The sequence below is a fragment of the Sorex fumeus genome, unplaced genomic scaffold (assembly GCF_029834395.1).
Source record: "Sorex fumeus unplaced genomic scaffold, SorFum_2.1 ptg000400l, whole genome shotgun sequence".
NCBI classification, from domain to species: Eukaryota; Metazoa; Chordata; class Mammalia; order Eulipotyphla; family Soricidae; genus Sorex; species Sorex fumeus.
Window position 1 is genome coordinate 27957 of NW_026606455.1, and position 16431 is coordinate 44387.

A 16431-nucleotide genomic window follows, 5' to 3' on the forward strand; every position below is an offset into this window, starting at 1 on the left:
AGAAAGTGAAATTAGCATCTCATTTACTTTTACCTCAGATTCTTGGACAGTGGACTGTCATCCCATGAGGGGCTGTGGAATGTCTGTTTTCTTCTGTTTGGGGGCCACATGCAGAGGTGCTAGAGGCTGGGGCTCTTCCTAACTGTTATCAGGGGGTTGCTCCCAGCCCTGCTTGGGGAACCAAAGCATGCTGGGAACTGAGCCCAGGCTTTCTGCATGCAGAGCATATGCTCAGTCTCTTGTTTCTTGGGTCCCAGGTCATGCAGCTTTTTTTTTGTTTGTTTTACGGGTCACACCTGGTGATGCTCAGGAATTACTCCTGGCTTTGCACTCAGGAATCACTCCTGGCAGTGCTCAGGGGACCATATGGGATGCTGGGAATCGAACTCAGGTCGGCTGTGTGCAAGGCAAACGCCCTACCTGCTGTGCTATCACTCCAGCTTCGGTCATGCAACTCTTGAAACGTTTGCTTTAGAGCTAGAGAGACAGAAGGATGGGTAGGATGCTGCGGTAGACACAGGTTCAGTCCTTGGCACCATATATGGTTCACTGAATACTAGTGGGTATGGGCCAAAAACAAGATTTTTTTGTTTGTTTTTTAGGGCCATAGTACACCAGCTAAAGCCCTTGCCTTGCTTTCTGCCAGCCCAAGTTTGGATCCCTGGTTCCAGATAGGATCCCCCAAGCACTGCCAGGAGTTATTTTTAGTACAGAGTCAGGAATCCTCCCAGAATACCAGTGGGTGTGACCCAAACTTCCTCCCCTCACACTAAGAGAATAAAAATTTGTTTTAAAATCTGTCATTGTCGGGGCTGGATCAATGTGATAGCACAGCAGGTTGGGCGTTTGCCTTGCACATACCCGACCCAGGTTCGAATCCCAGCATCCCATATGGTCCCCTGAGCACCGCCAGGAGTGGTTCCTGAGTGCAGAGCCAGGAGTAACCCCTGAGCATCTCTGGGTGTGACCCAAAATGCAAATAATAATAATAATAATAATAAATTAATAAATGAAATCTCTGTGACTGTTCTCCCGTTGTTCATTGATTTGCTTGAGCAGGCCCAGTAACTTTTCCATCGTGAGACTTGTTGATACAGTGTTTGTCATATCAAATATGTCACAGGTAGCTTGACAGGCTTTGCCATGTGGGCAATATACTCTCGGTAGCTTGCTGTGCTATCCGAGAGGGGCAGAGGAGTTGAACCCGGTTTGGCTGTGCCGGCTGCGAGCATGGCAAATGCCCTAGCACTGTGCTATTACTGCAGCCCATTTTAAAATCATTTTTAATAATTTTCGTGCAACCGGCCAACATGGCCGACTGGAGTTTGATTCCTTTGCCCCTCTTGGAGAGCCCGGCAGGCTACCGAAGAGTATCTCGCCTGCAGAGCAGAGCCTGGCAAGCTCCCCGTGACATTTTCAATATGCCAAATACAGTAACAATTGTCACAATGGATATGTTACTGGGCCTGCTCGAGCAAATCGATGAACAGGAGGACAGTGATGATGATGATGACTGTATATTTTCTTTGTATGCCCCCTTTACATAGATGTACACCCAGAGTTGCTTAAAAATTTATTGGGGGTGCCAGGGGAGCGGGTGTGATAGAACAACTGGTTTGGCGTTTGCCTTGCATTCGGCTGACCCGGAACCCCAGCATATCATATGGTCCCCCGAGCACTGTCAGTAGTAATTTCTGAGTACAGAGGCAGGAGTAACGCCTGAGCATCACCAGGTGTGACCCAAAATGACAAAAAAAATATTGGGGGAGCCAGAGAGATACTACAGTGTGTAGGGCACTTTCCTTGCACACTGCTAAGGTGATCCCTGCTATCCTATATGGTTCCTGGAGCCTTCAAAGAGTCATCCCTGAGCACAGAATCAGGAATAAGCCCTGAGCACTACCACGTTGTCCCCCAAACAAAAAACAAACAAAAATTGAATATAGTTTAGGGGCTAGAGAGATAGTGGGCTGGGGACATGCTTTACATGTAGTGGGCCTTGCATGTAGTAGGCTTTGCATGTAGGACTCTGAGTAGCCTCGAGCCCTCCCAGCAGTTTCGGGGAGACTCTCAAGCATCCCCACGTGCGGCTTAAAACAAGCAAAATTGAATATATTACTTCTGGGGATTGACTTCCTTTAAAAATTTTGGGGGGCACCGCGGGTGCCGTATCTGATGATGCTCAGGGGTTACTCCTAGCTCCTGTGCTCAGGAATTACTCCTGGCTGTGCTCAAGGGACCCTATGGGATCGAACCCAGGCTGGCTGTGTGCAAGGCAAGTTCCCACCCTCTATGCTATCTCTCAAGCCCCCAAAGACAGTTTCTGGGAAAAGTTTTTTCCCATAATTGAGGGTTGAATGTATTTTATGTTTATAATAAGCTTGTGTTCTTGTCGGTCAGATCGAGTTGTACACACACCTGCCCGTGATGAAACAGCTGGTTCAGCAGCTGGAACAGTGGGAGTTCCGAGTCTGTGGAGTGTTTCTTGTTGATTCTCAATTCATGGTGGAGTCCTTCAAGGTTTGAAACTATACCTGTCCTTGATTTTTCAGTCTCCGGCACAAGCAGAGTACAAAAACCTTTAGTCATAATCGTTTAATTGTTACCAGTTCCTGAACTATACCCAGGAGTGACTTAGAACTTATAGTTGTTAAATTAATATGCCAAGAAGATGGCTCCAGTGGCAGAGCACAGAGCTGGCATGTTCGAGGCCCTGAGTTTGCCCCTTGTGCAGTTCTAGTGGTCCCCAACTCTCAGCTGTCGCCTTCAGGAGTTGTCCTAGTGGTGTCAGAAGTAAGTCCCAAGCACCACTGTGTGTGGCTCCAAAACAAGAAAAATAAAAAGCTGGATGCCTGAGAGATAGTACAGTGGGTAGAGCTCTTGCCTTGCATGTGGCCAGCCTGGGTGTCATTCCTGCCATACTGCCACCGGGCCCCCGGGCCCCTCCAGGAGTGATCCTTGACCACAAAGCTCGGAGCACTACTGGGTATTCCCCAAAACTGAAAGGGAGGGCGTTTGGTTCCATCTCCAGCACCCATATGGTTCCCAAAGCTGGTCAGGAGTAACTCCTTAGTGCAGAAGCCGAAGTGACCCACTAGTTATATCAGGGGATTTTGTGACCCAGAAACCCAAAAGGAAATACCCATCAGGGGAGGTGGAGGGGGAGCATGAGAGAAGATAATGTTAAAGGGTCAGAAATAGTACAGCGCTTCCCAAAAATAAATAAATACGTAAATTTTAAAACTGGGGGCTGGAGTGATAGTACAGCCGGTAGGGCCTTGCACACAGCCAATCCGGGTTCGATTCCTAGCATCCCTGAGCACCACTAGGAGTAATTCCTGAGTGCAGAGCCAGGAGTAAGCCCTGTGCAGTGCCAGGTATTACCACCCTTCCCTTCTCAAAAAAAAATAGTAAAGGGCTTAAGGAGCTCGCCTTGATGTGGCCCACCTGCTTTTAATCTCTGTCACTACATGTTTCCTCAGTACTGAACTCAACCCCACCTACCTCCTGAACACTTTAAAATATTGTGGAATGGAGAAGTGTGGTCACTACACCTCGAGTTTCTCCTTCCCATCTCACCTTTAGAATCCTAAGGTCAGCTATTGGCCCAGCAGTCTTCTGTTCGGCCATGCCTGGCAGTGCTCAGGGCTCACTACTGGCGCTGTGCTGAGGAATCACTTAGGTAGTGCTCTGGGATCCCTGTGGAGTGCTGGGCTAGAACCTGGGCTGACCAGGCGCAAGGCAAGTGCCTTAAAGCCTAGACTCTTGCTTGGGCTCCAATCTTGGCGTTTCTCCTATTTACGTGGGTTTTGTTCCAGTGGGGATCAGAAACCTTTTATGTGGACACTGTTGGTGACAACTGATTCATCGTCCCTTTTCTGCGTCCTCTTTCAGTTTATTTCTGGCATCTTGGCAGCCTTGAATGCTATGGTATCTCTAGAAATCCCGCAAGTTAACATCATGACAAAAATGGACCTGCTGAGTAAAAGAGCTACAAAGGAAATTGAGAAGTAAGTTCACAATAATTAATGTCACATTTCCAGTGCTGAAACTTTTTTGTTTCACTTCGATTGTCAGTCTACAAATTTAGTGTTTAGGATTCTTTCATTCACCAGTCTCTCATGTTTAAAGGTTTCTAGATCCAGACATTTATTCTTTATCAGATGATTCTACAAGTAAATTCAGAAGCAAAAGATTCAATAAATTGACTAACGCCATATGTGGGCTGGTAAGACTTTGTATTTTTACAATTTTTGGTGGTTGGGGGTGCGGGCCTCCTGTGCTGGGGGGCCTAGGGGCCACTCTGATTATTGGCCCACCAGGCTAGTAGTGGTCAGTGCTAGGGCCCAGAGGGCCGTACCAGCAGTATTGGTTGCTTGCTGGATGTACCCAGCAATGCTCCGGATGCCATATAGATCTAAGAATCAAGCCCTGTGCTAATCCCTGGGCTGATGAGTTTCGCAAGTGTTTGGGGTTATTGTGGGATGTTTTTAAGGTTTGGGGGCCACACCCGGTGGTGCTCAGGGGCTGTTTCTCCCCTGTGCCTGGTGGACCATATGTGGTGCTGGGTGTTCAAACTGAGGTGTGTGGGGTGCAGGCCAGTTGTAACCCCTGTCGTAGCTCTTCATCACCTCCCCCCGCACCTCCCTAGACGCATATTTTTCTTAATGATCTTGTCACATGCTTACACACCCCCAGGCAGTGGCCACCATATGGACGGCACACACCAGCACATTTCTTTTTAGGGGAGCAGCATGTTGGGAGCGGTGGGCTGTCTGCTTCGAAGTTAGTATAGAAGTAGGGAGAGAGCTCAGTGGGCAGCACCACTGGCTTTGCACACAAGGGGCCGAGGGTTAATCTCTGGCACCATATGGTCGCCACCAGCGTTGTCTGGATGTGGCCTCCCCTCAGCTCTGAAAAAACTTGTCATTGGTTGTAGCAGAGAGGGCAGGAGGCCACACTGAGCAGTGGTCAGAGCTTATTCTTGGCTGTGCCTCCAGAAATCATTCCTGGTGGGCTCAGGGAGCATACGGGATGTGGGGGATCGAACCCGGGTGCATCCCTTGCCTACGTGCAAGGCAAGCGCCCACCTCAGTGTACGAGCTCTCCCGTCCCACAGTAGAGAAATTCTGCAATGTCTTTTTTTCCTGGCCACTTGGCACATGAGAATTGCCTGTACCCTTTTGAAATTTTCAGTGGTTGTTGAATGCAGATAAATTACTTTAAAAGAATTCTCAATTTCTGGTTGGGTCTGGAGCGATAGCACAGCAGGTAGGACGTATGCGTGGCATGCATCCGACCCAGGTTTGATTCCTAGCATCCATAGGTCCCCTGAGCATCACCAGGAGTTATTCCTGAGTATATGAACCAGGAGTAACCCCTGTGCATCACCAGGTGTAAAGTAAAGTAAAGTAAAGTAAAGTAAAGTAAAGTAAAGTAAAGGTCCTCCCGTTGATCTTCAATTTGCTCGAGCGGGCCCAGTAACGTCTCCATTGGAGACTTTGTTGTTACTGTGTCTGGCATATCGAATACGTCACGGGGAGCTTGCCAGGCTCTGCCGTGAGGGCAAGATACTCTCGGTAGCTTGCTGGGCTCTCCGAGAGGGGCGGAGGAATCGAACTCAGGTCGGCCATGTTGGCCTCGTGCAAGGTAAACGCCCTACCGCTGTGCTATCGCTCCAAAAAGTCTTTAGTTAAGTAATGTTGTAATGTTACTAGTGTTCCAATAGGTAAGAGGTCATAAAAAAATCAATGCTGATTTGCTATTGTTCTGTCTGCTCCTCCCTGCACAGGCATAGATGGTATTAATAAGACTACCAATGTTCACACTCAAGCATCAGTTGAATGACCTTTCTGAAATCTCTAATTTGTACAATGATGATTACAGCATGGTCCGACTTTTGCCTTATGATCAGTCCGATGAAGAAAGCATGAACATTGTATTACAGCATATTGATTTTGCCATTCAGTACGGAGAAGACGTGGAATTCAAAGAACCTAAGGTAATTTCTGATGATTTAGATTTGCCAGGGCCAGAGAACGGTACAGAGGGAAAGACCATTCTCTGCCTCCCCTAGGCTGACGCTGGGTCAGTTCCCCGTTTCATGTCTAGTCCCTGAGCACAGAGCCAGGATTGCCCTGAACACCTCTGCCCTCCTGTTTGATTTAAGCAGCTCCTTAAGTTAAAGTCTTGGGGGCAGCAAGAACCTGGTCCGTTCTGGCTGATCTCTGGGTGTGGCTCAAGAACTCAAAACCAAAACCAGAAAAAAAAGAGTAACCAAAATATAAATAAATAAACATAAATAAAAAGTCCTGGGAGCTTGGTGTGATAATCTATGTATCCTGGCAGTTGTTCAGGTTACACGGCAGTTGGTGGGTGTAACTGTCTAGCTACTGGAAGGTCCATTCCCAAACTGTGTAGGCTTGGAGATCTCAGCCCCGGGTCCCCCACACCTGGGTTGCTCTGCCAGTTCCTTTATGCGTGAAGCCCTTCCAAGCGTGTGGAGAGTGGTCTCAGCATGACTTTGGCCTTGTGCCGGACGTCTTCTGCTGTTGGCCCTGGTGAGGACAGTCAGGCATGGGGTAGGAGTCTCCGCCTTGTTCTCTCCCGGGAGCTTGGTGTGATAATCAAGTGATTATCAGTGATTCATTAAAAAGTAAAAAATTTAAAGAAACAAATTAAAAATGGAAAAATTCCAAAACTTAAAAATTTTAAAAATAAAATTAAATTTAAGAAAAGAAAATGGGATTTGGTGGGGAGCCGGGCGGCTGGGGCTCTGGAGGAGGAGCAGAGACTGTTTATTGTGCAATAACTTATTCCCTACCACCCTCATTTTTAAAAACTATTATTATTATTATTATTATTTTGCCTTTTGGGTCACACCCGGTGATGCCCAGGGATTCCTCCTGGCTCTGCACTCAGGAATTCCTCCTGGTGGTGCTCAGAGGACCATAGGGGATGCTGGGAATCAAACCTCGCGGGCCACTTGCAAGGTAAATGCCCTGCCTACTGTCATATCGCTCCAACTCCCCAAATTTTTTATTTTATAAAGTGTTTTACAATATTTGATTATATTCAATATTCAGACTCCAATCCCACCACCATTACACCTTCTCACCACCATATTTCGGGTAGCTCTATCCCGAACCCCAATCCCTGTCCCAAAGCAGAACTGAAATAATTTATTTTCTTGTATTGTTTGATATGAAAAACTGCCAGGGCGCTGGAGTGATAGCACAGTGGGTGGGATGTTTGCCTTGCATGCGGCGAAACTGGGTTCGATTCCAAACATCCCATATGGTCCCCTGAGCACCATTAGCCAGGGATAATTCCTGAGTGCAGAGCCAGGAGAAATTCCTGTGCATAGACAGGTATGACACCCCCGAAAAATATCGCTGAAAATCCTATAAAAAAAAGTATCCTTAGAGGAAGGAGTGTGTATTCTACCCAGGGGCCGTTAAGCCCTTCTATAAGAGATCACTAACATGTTGTTAAAGGTTGAGCCTTGTGTGTTTATATATATATAGAACAGCGGTAGGGCATTTGCCTTGCACACAGCCAACGTGGCCAACCTGATTTCGATTCCTCCACCCCTCTCAGAGAGCCCGGCAAGCTACCGAGAGTATCTCGCCCGCACGGCAGAGCCTGGCAAGCTACCCATGATGTATTTGATATGCCAAACACATTAACAACAAAGTCTGCAATGGAGACGTTACTGGACCCGCTCGAGCAAATTGAAGAACAATGGGAGGACAGTGATACAGTGAACCAAAACCCTGGTTGCAGATTTCGTGGCTTTTGTGCTCCAGAACCTGATGGTGCTTTGGGCCCCCGGTTCAGAAAAGGCAAGTGTCCCACCCCCTGTGCTGTCTCGTTCGCCCCAATTTTGTTAGTGAATATCTATTATCACTACTCCTGGGTATTATAGAGCATTACCTGAACAGTAGGTCAATACATACTGGGTCTGCGGAGAAATCAACATATTTTCTAGTTTGTGTTTTATTTCTATCAGGAACATGAAGATGAGTTATCTTCTATGTTGGATGAATATTTTCAAGAATGCCAGAACAAATGAAGACTGTGTTACAATGCAACTGGATGCGGAGCTGGAGTGATAGCACATTAGGTAGGGCATTTCCCTTGCACGCGACAGAGCTGGGTTCGAATCCCAACATCCCATATGGGCCACCAAGCGCCGCCAGGAGTAATTCCTGAGTGAAGAGCCAGGAGTAACACCTGTGCTCTCTGGGTGTGACCCAAAAACCGAAAAAAAAGAAGGCAAATGGATGATTGTGAAGAGTAGCAATCACAATTTATTTAAATGAAAATATAACAGATAAAGTAAAAACAAAGAATAAATATCATAAAATATATCGAGGCAAGATACTCATTGGTGGGAGGGTATCCAGACAGAGACACTGATGTGAGACCCTGGGCTTCTTTCAGTTGTAGACATGCTAGGTCCTCTGGGAACTGGTCCAATGTTGCCACAGAGGGTGGCCGTGCAGCTGGTACTCGAGAGATCAGTGTTGGCGCTGACCTTGGACACGGAACCAAGTATGCTTTCAGAGCTGGAGCTAAAGAATCAATAAGAGAGAAGGTCACCCAGAGGGCTCCTTCCATGGATTCTCCAAAGCTGACCCCAACAGGGAGCCCAGCAGGAAGGGGAGACCATGGGCCCACCACACGGGGGTTTCCTGTGGAGGCCTCCCCGGAATGGGCTCTCTGGCCTGTGACTCTCCTTTCCCACACCAGCGCCCAGGACACCTCTAGGTGGGCCTTTTCCCATTCCCCTTTTACTTGTGCATATACACACACCCCTTGGTTCTTACCCGTTTTCTTCCAGTGCTCTGAGTCTCGTTCTCTGCCATATGTGTAAGGCCAAGGCACTGAACGCGGTGCTCTTTGGGGAGTTGAGAATCCTTGGCCAATCTCAACTTTCTGCTTAGATGGTGTCTGGCTCTGCTTGTTGCTGGCTGATTCCAGACTTTCTTCAGAGGAACTGGACCCAGAGGATATGTAGAAGATCTTCTTTCTCTCCCGTGGGCTGCTCTGCTGAGGGAGCGTCTCTCTCTCCTGTGGGCTGCTCTGTGGAGGGAGAACCACAAAGGCTCAGCTCCAGAAGCGCTGCTTCCCCCTCCCTTCTGAGTTCCTCCCTGCTGGTGGACCTGCATCTACACAGACCTCCCATAGGAATGAGATTGAAACAATCAAGGTTAGAAAAGTCTTGGCCAAAGAGCACCTCCTCGTGCCAACTCAGTGAGCAGTGACCTGGCCTTGGGGGCTAGATTTGATGACTCACCTGCTGGGAGCAGGCTGCCCTCAAGATGATCTCACAACACACATACAGACACACGTATATACACAAATGCACATACACACACACAGCATCTCCAGTACACACTCAAATTTACTCTCTCCGATAAACACGTTCACACCCGAGTGTGCACACTCTTCCACATACACAGCTTCTGCGCCATCACTCTCAGGGAGTGATGAAGACTGATCACGGGCATCAGTGCTGGGCTGCCCGGGCCAGTTCCAGCTGACCTGAACTAGCGGCTGTCTTCGTGAAGAATTCCGTCGAGTTCTCAAGTGAGTCCTCACCCAGATTCTGAATCTTTTCAGTGTCCTACACTTGGGGGTTTTACAACCACGATTTCTTGGTAAACAGCAAAACATGTTTGCTGTCTATGTGTTTCCGCAGTGAACCAAGTAATGAGTATGGGGCAGTTGGGGAGGCTGCAGAATGTCTGGTTGCATCACAAAGAGAGGTCGGTGATGTCATCGAGCGCATCACAGCGAGGACAGGTCAGCTGTGGCCCTGGCAGCAGGGCTTGCTCTCTGTGCAGCCCCCTCTGGGCTGCTGCTGCTCTCCCTCTTCCCACAAGTTCTGTCCACGTGGTGAACTCAAGGCCCTGGTGAGAGCAGGGAGCAGCCACTTGAAAGAATGTGCTGCTAAAATGTTATTTTCCTTTTTTTTTTTTTTGAATGTAGGTGAACTGCTATATATTCGGCCACTGATTAGCTGATTGAATTGGGCATGAACTCCTCCTTACTCTCTTTTTTTTTCATTTTTTATCATTGTCTTTATTGAGTCACCGTGAGAGCAGTTACAAAGTTTCGGTTCTAAGTCGGGTCTAAGTCTCAGTCATGCAATGAAACAGCCGTACCTTCACTAGTGCCCATTCTCCACTACAAAAATCCCCAATATACCCCCATCCCACACCCTCCCTATACCTGTGGGGCAGATGATTTCCACATTACTCTCTCTCTATTTGGATCCCATTCAATAGTTCGACACCAGACCCACCTTTATTATTTGAGATTTTACACCAACACTCAGATTTGCTGAAAAGGCAACAGTAGACAATTTGTGATCTATTGCTGGTTATGGATAACATATGATGTCGCGCGGCTGCAGTAGGGCCATGTGATTTTGAAATCCTGAAATTTTAACACAAATCTGGAGGGATTTCTGTCAAAAGCCATTAGGTTTTGAGATTTGCTCCTGAGTCTCTGGGATCATGGCCAGTAAGCAGCTTGATCAGGAGTCAAAGAGGCCATTTGTGGGCAGCGACTCAGGGTCTTGTTGGGATAGGGAGGAAAAGGGTGGCTCCACCACCATCCTGTGAGACCCCGCGCATCTCGTCACTGCGAGCCCAAACCTGACTGTCCAGTGACCTCTGAAGCATGGCGGCCATAGGGCCGCCGGGGGGGAACAGGCCAAGGCACGAAACCTATTTCCACCTGGATTGACCCAGCACTGGAAACCTACTGCAGGGACCAGACGCATTTCTGCCAAAAGCCCCTGGGTTTCAAGATTTGTTTCTGAGTCTCTGGGATCATGGCCATTAAGCAGTTCAATCAGGAACCAGAGAGGCCAGGCCTCCAATTTTATAGCTGAGCTGCAGGTGTTTTGTCCGTGTGTTTCCCACATACCAAACTTTTGGCCGTTTACTTTCTTGGTAAACTTTGCCCCAAGTTTTTGGGGTCTGGCCAAAGGCATGGCTGCAATTTTTTTTTATTAGTGAGACATCATGAGGTACAGTTGCAGACTTACAAATTTTTGTGCTTGGGTTTCATTTATACAGTGATCAAATACAAATCTCTCCACCAGTGCCCATTTCGCACCACCACGGAATCTAGGATCCCTCCCACCCCCCACTCCCCCATCCCACCCTGCTACTGTAATAGGGCATTCCCTTTTGGTCTCTCTCTCTTATTGGGTGTTGTGGTTTGTAAAACAGGCAATGGGTGACAATAATGTTTGTCCTATAGTCTACTTTCAGCATGCGTTTCCTATCTTGGCAGGATCCTCCCAACACCCTGTATTTGGTGCTCCCTTCTCTATCTGAGCTCCCTTTTCCCCTAGCCTGTGTGGTTGGCCTCCAAGTCATGGAGTAAAATTAAAATGAAAGCTATCTTTTAATAGCATCAGGGCTGCAGACTTAATACAAAGGATGGTGTGTCCTTTGAGTGCAAGATGCCCAGGTCCATTCCTGGCACCATACGTTCTGTACCATCTGTCAGGAGTGACTTCCAAGACCAGAGATGGAAGTCACCTTGAACACCCCAGGTACCACCCTGTGTGATCCCAAATCCCTCCTTTCCCTCAAAGTAAAATAATATGACTAGCACCAAGTACGATTGTGAGAATTGAGGAGGCATAGAACTAGTACTGCATGTTGGGTGCTTGCCTTGCATGCATCCAGCTTGGGTTCCTTCCCCATTATTGCGTGTGGTCCCAGGAGCCCCTGAGGGTGATCGAGAGTGATCTCTGGCCAAGCTCTAGGCACAGCTAGGTGTACTCCTCCTCCCAAAAAAGATTTTGAAGGTGAAATTGCAATGAATGTAAATAATTTTGTATATAACAAAGTGGCAATGATGGTCACAGCTGCTCTTGGATAATTTTTATTGATTTTGGGAGCAAAACGTATTGTAACATACAATTTTTTTCCAAAGGATTAATACCCGGGAAAATTAAGTAAGATCATTATCTTACCTTTATCTTTTAGTTTTCGTACACTGAAAATTATTTGTACAATTAAAATACTAAAAGTCACTTGATCGCTTGATCACTTGATACCCCGTTACTCATCGATTTACTCGAGTGGTGCCAGTAACGTCTCCATTCATCCCTGCTGCGTGCTAGCATAGCCCAGTGGCATCTGCTCATTCTAGGAATATGCAGAGCCTCAAACCGATCATTCAGGGTCTTCTTTGTTTGTTTGTTTTATTAGTGAAACACCATGAGGTACAGTTGTAGACTTACAAGTTGTTGTGCTTGGGTTTCAGTTATCCAATGATCGAGTACCCATCCCACCAGCAGTGCCCATTCTCCACCCCCACCCATCCCAGTATCCCTCCCACCCACCCCCATCGCCCATCCCACCCTACCTCTGTGGCAGGGCACTCCCTTTTGTTCTCTGTCTCCTTTTGGGTGCTGTGGTTTGCAGAAGAGGCACTGGGTGGCAATCATGTTCAGTCTATAGTCAACCTTCAGCATGCATCTCCCCTTCTGGTCGGATCTTCCCAGCACCCTTTATTTGGTGCTCCCTTCTCAATCTGAACTGCCTTTAGCCCTAGAGTGTGTGGCTGGCCTCGAAGCCATGGAGTGAACCTCCTGGTATTTATCACAGCTGTTCTTGGGTGTTAGTCTCTTATTTTGTTACTTTATGTTACCCAGATGAATGCAATCTTTCTATGTCTGTCCCTCTCTTTCTGACTCATTTCGCTTAGCATAATATTTTCCATGTAGTACCACTTGTATGTCAATATCATGACTTCATTTTTTCTAACTGCTACATAGTACTCCATTGTGTGGATGTACCAAAGTTTCTTTAACCAGTCATCTGTTCTCGGTCACTCAGGTTTTTTCCATATTCTAGCTATTGTAAACAGTGCTGCAATGAACAAACAAGTGCAGATGTCATTTCGGCTATGCTTTTTAGCCTCTCCGGGGTATATTCCCAGGAGTGGTATTGATGGGTTAAATGGGAGCTCAATTTCTAATTTTTTGAGAGTCATCCATACTGTTTTCCAAAAGGGGTGAACCAGTTGGCATTCCCACCGGCATTGAAGGAGGGTCCCTTTCTAGCCACATCCACGCCAACACAGGTTGCTCTTGTTCTTTTGAATGTGGCCAGTCTCTGTGGTGTGAAATGATATCTCATTGTTGTTTTGGTCTGCATCTCCCTGATGATTAATGAGGTGGAGTATTTTCTCATGTGCCTTTTAGCCATTCGGATTTCTTCTTTGAGAAAGTCTCTGTTCATTTCGTTGCCCCACTTTTTCACTGGGTTGGATGTTTTCTTCTTGTGGAGTTCAACCAGTTCTTTGTATATCCTTGATATCAACCCTTGTCAGATGTGTATTTGGAGACTATCCTTTCCCATTATGTAGATTGTCTTTGTATTTTGGTCACTGTTTCTTTTGTGGTGCAGAAGCTTCTTAGTTTAAGATAGTCCCATTTGTCTAACTCTGTTTTCACTTGCTTGGCCAGTGGCGTGACATCTTTGAAGATACCATTAGCTTCAGTGTCATGGAGGGTTTTGCCAACTTTGTCTTCAGTGTACCTTATGGATTCCAGTCTGATGTTGAGGACTTTAATCCATTTTGATCTTACTTTTGTACATGGTGTTAGGCAGAGATCTAAAGGTAAAGGTAAAGGCCCTCCCGTTGATCATTGATTTGCTCGAGCGGCCCCAGTAACGCCTCCATTGGAGACTTTGTTGTTACTGTGTTTGGCATATCGAATACGTCACGGGGAGCTTGCCAGGCTGTGCGTGCAGGCGAGATACTCTCGGTAGCTTGCCAAGCCTCTCCGAGAGGGGCGAAGGAATCGAACTCGGGTCGGCCATGTTGGCTGTGTGCAAGGCAAACGCCCTACCGCTGTGCTGTCCCTCCAGCCTGGGAAACGTCACCCCGCCCGGACACGGACAGGATTGACAGATTGATAGCTCTCTCTCGATTCCTTGGGTAGTGGTGCATGGCCGTTCTTTGTTGGTGGAGCTATTTGTCTGGTTAATTGCGATAATGAACGAGCCCGGTATTTTTTTTTAATTTTAAATTTTTATTTTTTTATTAGTGAAACACCATGAGGTACAGTTATAGACATATAAATCTTTGTGCTTGGGTTTCAGTTATACAATGATCAAGTATTCATTCCTCCACCAGTGCCCATCCTCCACCACAACGGATCCCAGCATCCGTCCCACCCCCTATCCCCCCTGTCCCACCCTGCCTCTGTGGCAGGGCATTCCCCCTTGTTCTATCTCTCTTCTTTTGGGTACTGTGTTTTGCAAGAGAGGCATTGAGTGGCAATCATGTTCGGTCTATAGACTACTTTTAGCATGCTTCTCCCACCCTGGGAGGGTCCTCACAACACCCTTTATTTGGTGCTCTCTTCTCTATCTGAGCTTCCTTTTCACCTAGGAAGTGTGGTTGGCCTTCAAATCAGGGAGCAAAATTCCTGTTACTCATCTCAGCCATTCCATAATGGGTGTTAGTCTCCCATTTTGTTGCTTTATGTTCCCCAGATGAATGCAATCTTTCTGTCTCTATCCCGCTCTTTCTGACTCATTTCGCTTAACATGAAACTTTCCATATAGTACCACTTGTATGTAAATTTCATAACTTCATCTTTTCTAACAGCTACATAGTATTCCATTTTGTAAATGTACCAAAGTTTCTTTAACCAGTTTCATCTGTTCTCGGCACTCAGGTTTTTTCCAGATTCTGTAAGCCCGATTTTTTGCATGTAGTCATGCAGTTTCGCCAGTACCACTTGTTGAAAAGGTGTTTTTTATTTTTGCCCCTTTATCAGAGTTTAGATGATCATATGTTTGAGGGGAGATGTCGGTATATTCAACCCTGATCCATAGGTCTGCAGCTCTGCCTTTGTTCCAGTACCATCCTGTTTTAATTATTACTGCTTTGTAGTAGAGTTTGAGGTTCGGGAGGTTAATTCCTCCCATTTTCTTTTTCCCAAGAACGGCTTTAGCTAATCGAGGGGGCTTATTGTTCCATATAAATTTCAGGAGTGTTTGCTCCATTTCTTTCAAGAATGTCATGGGTATCCTAATAGGGATCACATTAAATTTGTACAGTGCTTTGGGAAGTATTGCCATTTTGACAATATTAATTCTTCTGATCCATGAACAGGGGATATTTTTCCATTTCCTGGCATCCTCTTTTATTTCAAGAAGCAGCGTTTTATAGTTTCCTTTGTACAGGTCCTTTACTTCCTTAGTTAAACTAATTCCTAGGTAGTTGATTTTCTGGTGTACAATTGTGAATGGGATTGTTTTCTTCATGTCATTTTCTTCTCTCTCACTATTTGCATATAGGAAAGCCATGGACTTTTGGGTATTGATTTTATAGCCTGCAATTTTACTGTACAAGTCTATCGTTTCTAGGAGTTTCTTGGTAGAGGTTTTAGGGTTCTATAAGTATAGTATCCTATCATCTGCGAATAGTGAGAGCTTGCTTTCTTCCTTTCCTCTTTGGATGCCCTTAAAATCTTTTTTATTTTTTGGGCTTAATCACTATTGCTAGTATATCCAGTACTATGTTGAACAGTAGTGGAGACAGTGGGCATCCTTGTCTCGTCCCTGATATTAGGGGGAAGGCTCTCAGTTTTTCCCCATTGAAGATGATGCTTGCTGTAGGCTTGTGGTAGATGGATTTAACTATATTGAGGAAAGTCCCCTCTATCCCCTCTGTCTCCAAGAACATCTCCTAGTGTCAACTCAGTGAGCAGTGTCCTGGCCTTGGGGGCTAAATTTGATGACTCACCTGCCAGGAGCAGGCAGCCCTCAATATGATCTCACAACACACATGCACACACATGTACATACACAAATACACATACTCACATACACACACCATCTCCAGTACACACTCAGACTTTCTCTCTACGATAAACACATTCACACACGGGTGTGCACACTCTTCCACACACACAGCTTCTGTGCCATCACACTCAGGGAGTGATGAAGACTGATCACGGGCATCACTGCTGGGGCTGCCCGGGCCAGTTCCTGCTGACCTGAACTAGCGGCTGTCTTCGTGAAGAATTCCGGGGAGTTCTCCAATGGGTCCTCACCCAATTTCTGAATCTTTTCAGTGTCCTACACTTGGGGATTTTACAACCACGATTTCTTGGTAAACAGCAAAACATGTTTGCTGTCTATGCGTTTCCGCAATGAACCAAGTAATAAGTATGGGGGCGGGTGGGGAGGCTGCAGAATGTCTGGTTGCATCACAAAGAGAGGTCGGTGATGTCATCGAGCGCATCACAGCGAGGACAGGTCAGCTGTGGCCCTGCAGCAGGGCTTGCTCTCTGCGCAGCCCCCTCTGGCTGCTGCTTCTCTCCCTCTTCCCACAAGTTCTGTTCATGTGGTGAACTCAAGGCCCTGGGGAGTGCAG

At 46.8% G+C, this 16431-nt stretch overlaps 1 protein-coding gene across 1 annotated transcript in view; it reads left to right on the forward strand.

The window, feature by feature from the left end:
* LOC130019035 (GPN-loop GTPase 3-like) overlaps nt 1-16431 on the forward strand; it is a gene marked incomplete at its 5' end in the record, with an annotated part of 68907 nt that overhangs the window by 26420 nt on the left and 26056 nt on the right.